The following is a 12,608-nucleotide window of genomic DNA, read 5'->3' as shown; positions in this document are numbered from 1 at the left end:
CACTGTGATAATATTTCTCATGTTGGGTCCCCAGAAATCCTCTTGGGCCTCTCATTCTCTGAGGTCATCTTCATGTGGTCCACTGGCTGCATGACGGCTGACTTGTTCCTCAGCCGTTTGAATGTGGCGTGCTCAGTAACATGTTATACCTGACGCTCTGCTTCTTCTACACTCTACACTACTGCTGCTTCCACATACCTGTCATCCCCACTGCAGCTACAGCACACCTTCAGCCTCCGCCCCAGCGCCCCAAGGTGCAACACAGGGCCTTTAGTAGTAACAGTAGCAGTAGTAGTAATGGTTTAGTCTCTCTTGTGCCAACTAGGAGAAACTGAGGCAGTCTGCACTGTCTATACCAACATATGCTTTATATTTATACGGTATTGCTTGCACTGTTTATACGTCTTCAGTATTAATGTACAAAATATGTTCTCATGTGCCTTAATGTCACTTTTTCTGTAGATAGGTGAGTTGGTGAGTTGTTTGTTATTCACCTTTCTCAAAATGTTTAACGTCTTTCTGTTGCAGTAAGGTCTGATACTACTGATGCCATTTTTCACATCCTGATAATGCTGGAATCCATACTTCTTGCACATTTTTATTCATACATTTCTTTATGTTTGAGTGTTGGAATTGTCCATTGACATATATATAGATCCCACTTGCTCTATTGTTTTTTTAAATCCTATTTTTCTTTGATGTATCCTATTACTACTTGCTGCTGCAGGTCTAAAAATATTGATGATCTGTTTGATTTGAACTGAGATCCTTGCAAAACTAAGATGCATAGATTGGTGATTTGCATTTGGCTTCTGATTATGAATTTATGCTTCTAAGTGTTGCCGCTGAAGCAATCAATTGATAAGTCGCCTAAAACTAGGAGCCAGACTCAAAGAGAATAGAAGAGAACAAACCTTTAGAAGTTAACTGTCTTTGGCTTAATGTCAGAGGTGTGTGTGTGTGTGTGTGTGTGTGTGTGTCTCTTTGTGTGCTGTTTGAATGAAACAGTACACCTCTGTAAGTAAAACTAGCAGTGTAGAAGTGAATACATTCTCCTGTGAAAACATATAATACTGACAACAGTGCAACTCTGAATTTGTTTTTTTGAATGAATGGGTGTATTTGCCTGGTAAGACCATCCTGATCACGTGACCTCACATTGTGTTTCGCTCCACGGATCAGTCTGGACTTCCAGCCGCCCACATCGATTTCAGTGGCCGGGAGTACTTGCCTTGACAGACAAACTCCTTCAGCCAATCAGCGAATCCAAATTCAAATCCAGTCGGAAGAACGGCGAAAACGTCTTTTCTGCCGAGAAACTCCGCTAGTGCATACTCTTGTTCTTGTTTAATTGTTGTTATTGAGTCTATTTCTGCAATAACTGCACTTATGGCTGTGTTTACTCTACTAACGTTAACGTTACCGCTCGTTGCTGCGGGAGACGCCATTACTGTTTTGCCAGCGGCGGCCTGTATTTCATGTCATCAACTACGACGTAGTCCCTGATTGGCCCGGTTACGTCATCAACTACGACACAGTCCCTGATTGGCCCGGTTACATTATAATTTCAGGAAATCGATGTGGGCGGCTAGAAGTCCAGACTGATCCATGGAGCGAAACAGAATGTGAGGTCACGTGATCAGGATGGTCTTACCAGGCTAGTATTTTTGAAGGGAGAGCTCATTCATTCATTCATTTTCTTTTACATTTATTCCTTTTCAGGGTTAAAGGATGATAGCGATTTTGACAGATATTGGTTAATATTGACATATTGATAATGGTCCCACACACTCAGTGTAGTCCTTTAAAGGGTGCTGGAGGTTATCCCAGCATTTAGATCTATGGGCAATTTAGAGTGTCCAATCACCCTGATCTGCATGTCTTTGGACTGTGGGAGGAAACCGGAGTACCCGGAGGAAACCCACACAAACATGGGGAGAACATGCAAACTCCACACAGAAAGGACCTGGTATGGGAATCAAACTTGTGTCCTTGCTTATAGAGAGTGCATATACGCAAAGCAGAAAATACAAAGGGCAAAGCAGAAATACAAAGAGACAGACAAGTCTGGATTTGAACCTACAATCTTCCACATGAGAGGCATTGTATTATGATACTGCAGCCTGTGATTGACAGTGTTAACCACTTCATAGAACTTTGTAGTGCTCTCCATTAACAAATAAATCAATACTAAATCACATGGGCCTGAAACCTCTGGCCACACCCCAATCAGTGATACCAAATCAGGTATTTTGCCATAATGTGAGTAATCCATGTGAAGCAACAGCCTGTTGCTGACCTCTGCTAAGATGTCAGTCAGACTTACAGAGAAGAGATACAAGCATGCATCCTGTAAAAGGTCATTCTACAATTACATGAACCTATATGGTTGATCCAGTGCAATTTCCCATGAATATAGTTATTGAAACATAGGCGAAATATGCAAGCTGCAAAGTCTAGAAACAAGGGAAATATATAACAGACTCAGTGTAAGTGAACCCAGTCAACCACCATATGCAGCATCTCTTATGTCATATGTATGGAAGCCCATTCTCGCCACTCAATAAAATAAAAAACGACTCAATTCTGACTTTATATCTCAGAATTCTGACTTTATATCTCAGAATTCTGACTTTTTATCTTGGAATTCTGACTTTTTTTTGGCGCGAAAAAAAACCAATTCTGAGAAATAAAGTCAGAATTCCGAGATACAAAGTTAGAATTCTAAGAAATAAAGTCAGAATTGTGAGATAAAAAGTCAGAATTGTGAGATATAAAGTCAGAATTCTGAGATATAAAGTCAGAATTCTGAGAAATAAAGAGTAAAAATTCAGTCGTTTTTTATTTTATTGAGTGGCGGGAATGGGCTTCCATACATATGCAATTAATTGACAACAGCAATATGTATAAATTAGGCTATATGCACTCATGGCTTTGAGCTGACACAATATCAATATTCCAGTTGAATATTAGCGAGAAATTCTTTGTGGATAAATCCCCCAAAACAAAATTGCTTCTCACTAAAATGAGCTGCATTTAATTATCTTTGACCCATGTAAAGCAACAACCAATTACAAGCTTACAAGCCCAGCTAACCAGCAGCATGTCAGCATCATGCTTAAATACACTGAATCGAAATTGGAGCTCAGCCAGCCAGCCATAATGATGCATGCTTGCCCATGATAAGAGCAAATATCCAGTGCAAATACTCAGCTTATCTGCGATGTGATGCCATTACTTGCATGAAATCCCATGGGAATGCCCTGGTCCGTGCCGGAGTCTAATGGCCGTTGACGCTGGCAGGAAAAGACTGGTTTCCAGGCTTGAAGCGGCTGGATATTATGCACGGCCGTCAGCTCGAAGAGAGTTCGGACTCTCGCTCCTTTGCGCAAACGTGTCCTGCTTGAACTAATGCGATGCTTCAATTTTGAAACTCGTTGTAGGCCTGCATGTCATTGCGTATTTCCTCTAATAGTGGCTGGTAGTCAATTAAAAGCCGGGTCTCCGATAATGGCCGGGGCCGTGGTCGACACGAACAAATAAAGGCCGGCCCCAAATACAGGCCGGGGAAAAAAACAAAGGAAACAAGACTAGGTCAAAACCTAGTATATGGCTGGACCGTGTCCGTCTCCGGCCTGCATTGATCCTCCCGATCCAAGCCCCGGACACCCGGTGACGCATCGGCGTCGGGACCCCCCGCCGAAATCTTGGCCGAATCACCGGGAACAAATCGGCGCCCAGCTATCAGCACTGGCCAGAACCGTGCCCCCGGGAAACTCCGGGAAGCGTCGGCAGTAAGCCCTCGGTGCGCCGAAACCTCCATGCTTGTCTGTGTCTCTCTCTCCGCCAACAGAATAGAGGGCTGTCAGGTGGACTGAGCTCGCACATATGCATCGAAATAAACGGTGATATGATATAATTGTATAGATTCTACTTTAGCTTCAGTTAGCTTCAGTTAGCTTCAGCTTACATGCAAACAACGGTGGATACCGGTAAACTCCTGGTGCCTGTTATATAATGTAACTGTAGTTTGTAGTAACGTACAAGTGCCACAAGATGGCTCGGCCGGCGGAAGTCTCTGGAGCATGCCGTCGTCGATTACCGTAATTATCGTAATGCATTGCAGTAACAAAAAAACGTCTACCTAACGTACCCCAACAGAAGCAGATCAGAAAACAAGGAGGCTTCGTACTAAAATATGAGCAAATATACTTATCAAACAGAGGGAATTAGAAATAAAGGCCTGTCTCTAATATAAGCCTGCTTCCAATAAAGGCCTGGTAACCTCTGCAGTTGAGGTAAATAAAGGCCCGGGCCAATATTAGAGGAAATACGGTATGTTTTGAACAGATAGTTATGAGGAAGGGAGACGGAAGGTGCGAGAAGCAGAGCAGTGATCAGACCTTCAGTCAGAGGCTGAGGAGCTTGGTGGAAGGAAGGCAAGACATAAAATGTTGGTAGGATTTAAGAAATCATGGGGTCCCCCCCCCATGCTTCAGAGTTGATATAGGTATCAGTGTATGAAAGATTTATCTCACTTTAGCCAGCACGTCCTGAAGATTGCAGATATTGCATAGTGTAAATAAATCACGAGAAAGCACTGTATCTACAAATCTGGACATTCAACTCATTCAAGGAATTGTGACTAGTGCTGTTATGAAGATAGTGACCGGCCACCAGACCTAGCATTCTAATCCAAACCCTTGAGTTTTGAAATCCTTTACAGACCCTTTCAATCACAGGCTACAGTATCACAATAATTATCTCTTCATTTCTTTTCTCGTCAGTGACACTTTTGGAAGTCATGCCAAGTCCAATGCTGACAATAGGCCTATTTTCAGAAATAAAGTTCTGCCATTGTGAAAATCTAAATGATTTAGACCTATACGTTGCTCCTCCCTGTGTCTGTATAGCTTTTTATTTTTGTAACTGCCGTTTTATTTTAGTGTAGCATGACTACTTAAAAGATCATTCATTTACACTTGTTGGGGCACCACTTCTTTAGGGGAAAGAAAACATATTTTTACTTGGTTATGATAATCAGTCATCAATCTAAGAATTGTGAGATCATAATATTTCTCATGTGTTAAGCTGCCCAGGTAACTCAAAACCACCAATCCATGGCCCCTGCAAAGGCCTCAGGGTTGCTCAGCAACTTTAATTCAAAATGAGACACCTGCAGCAAAAGTTGGTGCCTGTAAGTTACAATTTTAAAATTTTGCCCTGAAATGTTAAACAGCAATGTAAGAAAGCTATGCAAGGAGAAAAGAAAGCTAACTTCCTGTTTTTCTGTAGATCATGCCAATCCATGGCCCCTGCAAACCCAGTAAAAATGGTAAGTGAAGTATTTACAACGTGGAACATAGTGTAAAATTATTCATTACATTTTGGTTTAATTTTTCAGATTCTACACTTTACAGTGATTTACTATATGTCTTGAGGTCCATTAAAAACCGTTTGTGGTGTCATGTACCAAAAACTCCCATCCAACTCCCATCCAACTCTTATAATCAGAGGCAAGGGAAATCCTATTTTCCACGACATGGGACTACTACGACTGCAATTACTATTTACAATTGCAAAAACCACCACTGCTAATACTACGACTACTGGTACTACTACTAACATGAGAACTAGCACTACTACAACTACTAATGCTACTACTACTGTTGCTAGTACTTCCACTTCTGCAACTCCTACTATAAATTTTATATTCTAGTTCCTATCTATCTCTAAAATATCTCGAAATATTACAGGTGTACAGGTGTATTACAGGTGTTTCCTATAGATACAGGTGTATCTATAGGAAACTATAGCCAAACTATAGCCAAGCCCATTCCTCACTGAAGCCGATATCAAATATGGGATTTTCCAGTTGATGGTGGTAGATTTTATTATTTTTCTTTTAGAAATTTCATCTGCATCTCAGTATGAGGCCAGAGTTGTTACTGAAGTTAAAATAATTCATAGGAATAGACCTAAGAATGAGACTCTTGGAAGTATACTTTGAAGTGTACATACAACTGAAGTGTATTATATAAGGATTTATATAACTAAAAAGAAATGCAATGGAAGGCAACTTCCATTTCAGAAGTTTCGATAACACTTTAGATTAGGGAACACATATTGACTATTAATACGTTTCTTATTAACATGCATATTAGCAGTGTATTGGTTCATTATTAGTCATTACAAACCACTAATTAGCACTTTCATGAGTACAACTATACCCCATAAACTATGAGTTTTCCCTCAATAGCCTTCTAATTAGTGCATATAGCAGTAAGGAAGTTGTTGCACATGAATGCTTTGCTTAGTATGGGTAGCTTATAAGATGCTAGTATCACATACTATTGAGAGAAATTATTAAACTATTGAGGAAAAACCCATAGTTAATAGTTAGTGTTCCCTAATCTAACCGAAGTTTCAAGCTGAAACAGGCACTTCAGAAAATGTAACCTTTTCTGTTTATCAATTAATTACAGTAGCGGTTTCAAATAAACTGAGTTGGATTGTAAAAGCAGTCATTGTCTTGTATTGTAATTTAGAATTGTTTTATTAAATTAATAAACATTGTTTAGAGTGGTTTTAGAGTGGGGGAGGGGCTAGTTATGGTTATCTGGTAAATTGGTCTGACCCAGATCTGGCCCATAACATGCTTGACATGTTGGACCACATCTGGCCCTTGTAAGGTCGACCTGTGGCTGAGTTCTTGCAGCTGGACTCAGGCCCAGGCGTATAGTGGGCCAGAAGAAAGCAAAATATGTGAGCCAGTTCTGGGCCAAACTAATTTTGCTATGTGGGAGGGGATGCCTCTCCCTTGGAGAATGGGGATCAGTTATGTGTAACATCATCCATCTAATCCCTGCCGCTGATCCTGATGCATTCCAGCCCGACAACAGCCTTTTCGGCTTTGAGAACGCCGGGATACCCACTGAGTCCTCGGCTGTGATAAAGAGCTGTGCCACATACATCACTGGATGGGTTGTCAGGAAGGCGGGTCCTCTTCTCTCGTGTAACACCTGTAGAGAGTCTTTAACCACGAAAGAGGCCCCACAATATGATGAATCATGCTGTCTTCTGAAGAAGAAGAACAGAGGAGGCTTAGTGGTCCCATCTCCTGGATGTGTGGCTGTGGTCATGGCCACAGCAAGGACCATTAGGAGAATGATGAGCATGCACTCTGTGAGGAAAATGCGTCATCCAACCTGGGTCCTCCTAGCTGTTAAGGAAGAGCTGGGCTTCCAGGACATCTTCCACCTTGGAGAGCACCTCCTGGAAACACAGCATGGAATTGACAACCATTCATTTGCTCTCATGGAGCTACTTGTGGAGATACTTTACACACTGTTTACCCTTGCTGTAAAAGCTATGGTTAATTACTTCAGAATGCCCAGTGAAATACCTTAAAACCACTATACAGTAGAAAACTGTAACATGCACTGCATCATGGTAATGTTCTTATAAATTACAGGAAATTACTGTATATGTTAAAAATGTGGTAGGATACTTTTTTCATAACAACAGTAACTTACTTACTAGCCTAATTACTAGCCTTTGGATACCAAAATCAATAGGTGGTCAATAATGACATTCTTTTATATAAATTGCTCTATATTCACAATTTACATAAATTCTGAAGTTTAATTCAATTATTGGTTGACCACCATCAGAAAAAGAGCGGAGAACTTGTCAACTTTCAGACTTAGTAGCCTAGTTGCTGCACAGTTCCGATGCAAAATAAGTTAATTGAATAGACCTGTTACCACATCGTTTTGCACATCGCATTGGAACTATGTGTGCAGCAAGTTCTCCTTGGCCAGCACCTCACCAATGCAGGTGTGTGATTCCTCCCCCTGTCCCCCGTCTTGAACTTTCAACTTTCAAACAAAGCAAGAGCAGAATCTTTTTTTCCGGACGAGGACATAGCAGTAAAACAAGGTAAGGTGCTCAATATATTACTTGATTCTAACCATTAACGCGACAATAAAACCTTATTTTAGTTAGCTGTAGCGTTAAAATCTGGGGCAGTGTTTGACTATACAGTAACGTTAGCCATTGGCTAACGATAGTTACTTTTAACTATCTTAATGCTCAACTATCAAAATAACTATCAAAATGCTGTTTGCCAAAGTAGTTTGAACTGCTACACCCAAGCAGGTGTGTAGCTGTAGCCCAAGTTCACATGCCTAAAATCGAGGATTTTTTTTCCACTTTACTGGCTGCAGAGCTGCTTGTGATCATACAGTGGCACTGATGTGATTGGGTGTAGTAATTACACTGATTGGTGGGTTCACAGTAGATTCAGTATCAGGTGCTGCATTCTAACATAAGGTACAGGTGAATACACTAATCTTGAACCAGCACTGGGAAGCAAATTCACCATTGATCTCAAACAAATCACAAACAAGGTTTAATTGTGGGTTTACTGAAATGGCAAAATTATCGTCATATCGTTATACATTTGGGCTTTTTTGGAATTATTGATCGTATATCATACAGTGGTTAAAATTATCATACAAATACGATAATTATCGTACATCTGGCAACCCTGGGCAAATGGAGGTCAAATAAATTCTGTTAGTTAAGTGTAAATATGAGTACGGAGGAGAAAGTACCAAAAAACGGAAAGGGAATGGCAGCACTGACACGGCTAGCCCTAAGACAAATGACTGAGCGCAGGTTTAACCGCCGCGTGGAAGTTAGACCCCATTTTCAAGGGATGGCTGAAACCTGTTGCTGAGAATGAGACAAAGGCCTTCTGTCACTGTTGCAATGTCCAGATGGTGTCTGAAATCATGGTTCTTAAGAACCATGCCACGGGGACTAAACATATGGAAATTGGCACCATATTGGCACAGTCAAAACAGTGAATTGTTGTTTGTTTCTTTGATGATGGATCCTAATCAGTCCAGACCCATTTCTGGAAATTGGCTCAGGTATTTATCTGGTGAGAACAGGGAATTTGTCACTGAAGGTGCTTCAGCAGAGAGCTATATACTGAAATGATAAAGTCCTTCACAGACGCCAATGTCCCACTGAAGAACATTGTGGGCTTTGCCTCGGATGGGCGCAACACAATGATGGTGAAAAACAACTCCGTCTCAAGTCAACTGAAAAATGACCTACCGGGGATAGCGGTGCAACGATGCATCTGTCACTCATTGCATCTCTGCGCTAGTGTGGCCTGCAAGCACCTTCCCCGAAGGTGTGAGGATTTAGCCAGGGATGTATATGTATTTCAGAAATAGCACCAAGCGTATGGCACAGCTAAAAGAATTTCAGGAATTCTGTCATGTTGAGCCTCATAAAATTCTGAAGCCATCTCAGACCCGTTGTCTCTCTCTCCACCAAGTTGTCAAGCGTATACGCACACAGTGGGGTGCTCTGAGGCTTTTCCTCACCGACCTGTGGCTGGAAGCGAGATTAAATGCAGCAGAAAACATATTCAGTGCGCTGAACGATGAATCACTGAGACTGTATTTCTACTTTTTGGATTGGGTTCTGCCGAAGTTCACAAGCCTTAAGGAGCATTTTCAAAGTGAGAAGGTGGTGATCACAACCCTGAGGAACAAGATGTATGAAATGTGAGGACCTCCTTTTGTCTTTCATGGACAGGGACTATGTTCTCCACGACAACATCAACCAGATTGACCCAACAGACAATGCCCTACCACTTAATGCAATGTATTTGGGCGTCAGTGTGATGCAACACCTCCTGTTGCAGTTTAATTCTGAGTGATGTTTCAGCACCTTGGACAGCGCTATCGGAAGTGCGTTATGCTTCATTAGTAGTAACTGTGCACACCTGAGAGAGAGAGAATTCGGCTGCAGAGACTTTTGCCAAACACCATTGTTCCACCTCCCTTTTCCCCTGAAAATTTGTATTGTGATTTTAAGAGACAGTGAACAAGATCCATCAAATGGCATGGGAAAATGGTCAGGATTATTCAACAATAAGGCAATGGTACATTTGTCAAAAAGAAATATGTTTAATAATTTCCATGACACACGAATGAATTAAATGTATGACTGCCCCCAATATACCACCGTTTTGTAGAAAAACACCTACAATCACATGTAAAGAGCAAGAATGAAAAATTGTGTGAACATCCTCCCTTTTAAAACAGATAAATAAGGTTTTACTTCAACACTAGCCTCAGTGCAGCAACAAGAGCAATACATGACATCCATTCATACACTTAACATCTGTGTTATTGATTTGAATTTATAGGGAAAACCAGAACAAAAAAGTAGTTTGAAAATTCTTGCAAATAATAAATAGCACAAGTGCATTATTTAGCTTGTAAGAGATGTGCACTATTTCCTGGAAATTTAAATTTAGCCATACCTCAAGCATTTTCATTTTGAAACTATGTTACACATTAGCTAAATTCTTGTCATGTTTTGATAGCCTTGACTATATATGAATGGGTAAAATATTTTTTTTTTAATAAACAGCCAACAACATCGATTTCTACCTTGACCACCTTGAGAGTCCAGGAGAGAGGACTTATTGCCATATTAAGGATTTTGACAGTGGCTTGCCGGGGGTTTCCTTGGCCTGGGTTAGACCCAGTTGTGGATCCGCCTCTTGGATGTCGGGCAGGGGGGATTATTAAGTCTGCTGAATTCCCCAGGAGCTTGTTGAGGGTAAGGGTAGGCTTTGCGGGTTGAGTTAGTGGAAGGGGACTTGTTTAAATAATCACAAGTACAGTATGAATACAAAATAACACCTAGACAAACAGTGAAATGAACAAAGAATCCATCAAATGCTTTTGTAGGTAAGCAAAAATGTTGTTTCACATCTTCAACTAACCGAAATCAACAGCGGTCAATAGAGGCAACCATCCAATTCCATATTTATCTTTTGAAGCACCTCAAATGTATAGCGCAGCTTTGTGGGATACCTCATGCTCATAGCATAAATGAGCCCAAACAACATTGCAGATGCAAAGGCCTCGTTCTCGAGATCCTGAAGCACTTTCACACACTCAAGGGCAATCCCCACATTGTTGGGTTCATTGCTGGCAGCGTCTTTGATTACAAAGATCCCCATGGTGGTCTTCTCTGTGGCCTCATCCATGTTCTAGTGTTAAGAAAAAATGATTAATTAGTCCAAAATAGATTAAAGCAATCATCAGGGCCAGCATTCAACATGCAGACCTGCCAACATGAACGCATTTAGCGTAGCAGCTCCACATTTTGACATCAAATTATGCTGTTACAAGTTATTACTTAAAACTATACCAAGGCGTTTGTTTTTTTTAACTGCTGTTCGGGTCTGAGGAAGCAGACGAGCCAATCGACATGAAACTGGGTGATTGACAGACAACTGTGTAACCAACCATTTGCCCCCCCCCCCTTCTCTTCTAGTCTTGGTCTTCTCCTATGGTATTGTCACGTTCACACTCCGTTCCTCTCCCTCCCACTCTGTCATAGTGGTATCGGCTTTGCCAAAGTAAAAAGGTAAATGGAGGACGTGTTGAAACAGTAACGTGTGATGTTAGCTACAACAGGGCTCGATAGTAAAATACTTCTATGCTTGAAACTAACGCGGTCCCGCCATAATGATAATGACAAAATCGTTTTAGATTTGAACCAACAGGTACTGTACTGGCTTTTTGTGTATATACGTTGCGTTATTATTGTCAAGCCGGGTGTTGTAGTATGGCTTGGGGAAAAAACACACATGCTCTTAAAGGGCCGGCGCACCACAACATGAAATGATGAAACCACATAGTGGGGGGGCCAATGTAACACATTAAATTGCCCGTTGGATTTGCGTGTTAATTTTTGGCAACGATAATAAATGCATTCTTTGAGTTGTAAGGAAGTGTTTGACCTTCAGCAACCTTGATCCAATGTCATAGCTGAAATGTTTTCGCTACAAAAATCCTTTATCACGAAACTGAAAGAGTATGATAATGATACAATGCATACTTAAACTTTCTTTTTATTGCACTTATACATTTTCAGGTCCATGATTTTCTTTTTTCCAGGTTGTTTCTCATAGTAGTATGCCAATATATTCAGATATACAGGTCCGCAAGGAAAAAGCATCAATCTGCATACTGAAACAAAACTGACTTTTGGATGTCTAAGATGTTTTCTTTCTTGTCTTCAGGGTATAGGTCAGTGCCAGTGCTTGAAGTGGAAAAAAATAAGTGCCGGTACTCCCCTTATTCACATGTTGCCATGTGTATCGGCCGGTATCAGCAAATCATTAAGTATTACATTTTGAATTTCTACAGTGAATTAAAGATACTAGGAGATATTGCTGATGTTCAAAACATGCGTTTATTTAAACAACATACTTTGACTGCTGTACATCAGCATCTCTCCTTTCCTTTGTCAGGCAGAGGCTGAAAGATAGATGGAGAGATAGAGACAAAAAATGAGAGTTAGCTATGAATGTGGTGATGTATTCAGTGAGGATATCACATTAAATGGTAAATTAATTCAGCATCACTTGTCACCTATTGTACTTTGGAATAATGAAACACATCAGCAAGGTTGACCAAATACTCATTGCCAAAGACAGAAGAGGTAAACAAAAAAGTAGCCTAAACAGAAATATTAAATCTTGCTCAGAAAAAAAATATTCT

Source organism: Centroberyx gerrardi, chromosome 2 (genome assembly GCF_048128805.1).
Source record: "Centroberyx gerrardi isolate f3 chromosome 2, fCenGer3.hap1.cur.20231027, whole genome shotgun sequence".
NCBI classification, from domain to species: Eukaryota; Metazoa; Chordata; class Actinopteri; order Beryciformes; family Berycidae; genus Centroberyx; species Centroberyx gerrardi.
Note: the sequence above shows the minus strand (reverse complement) of the source record.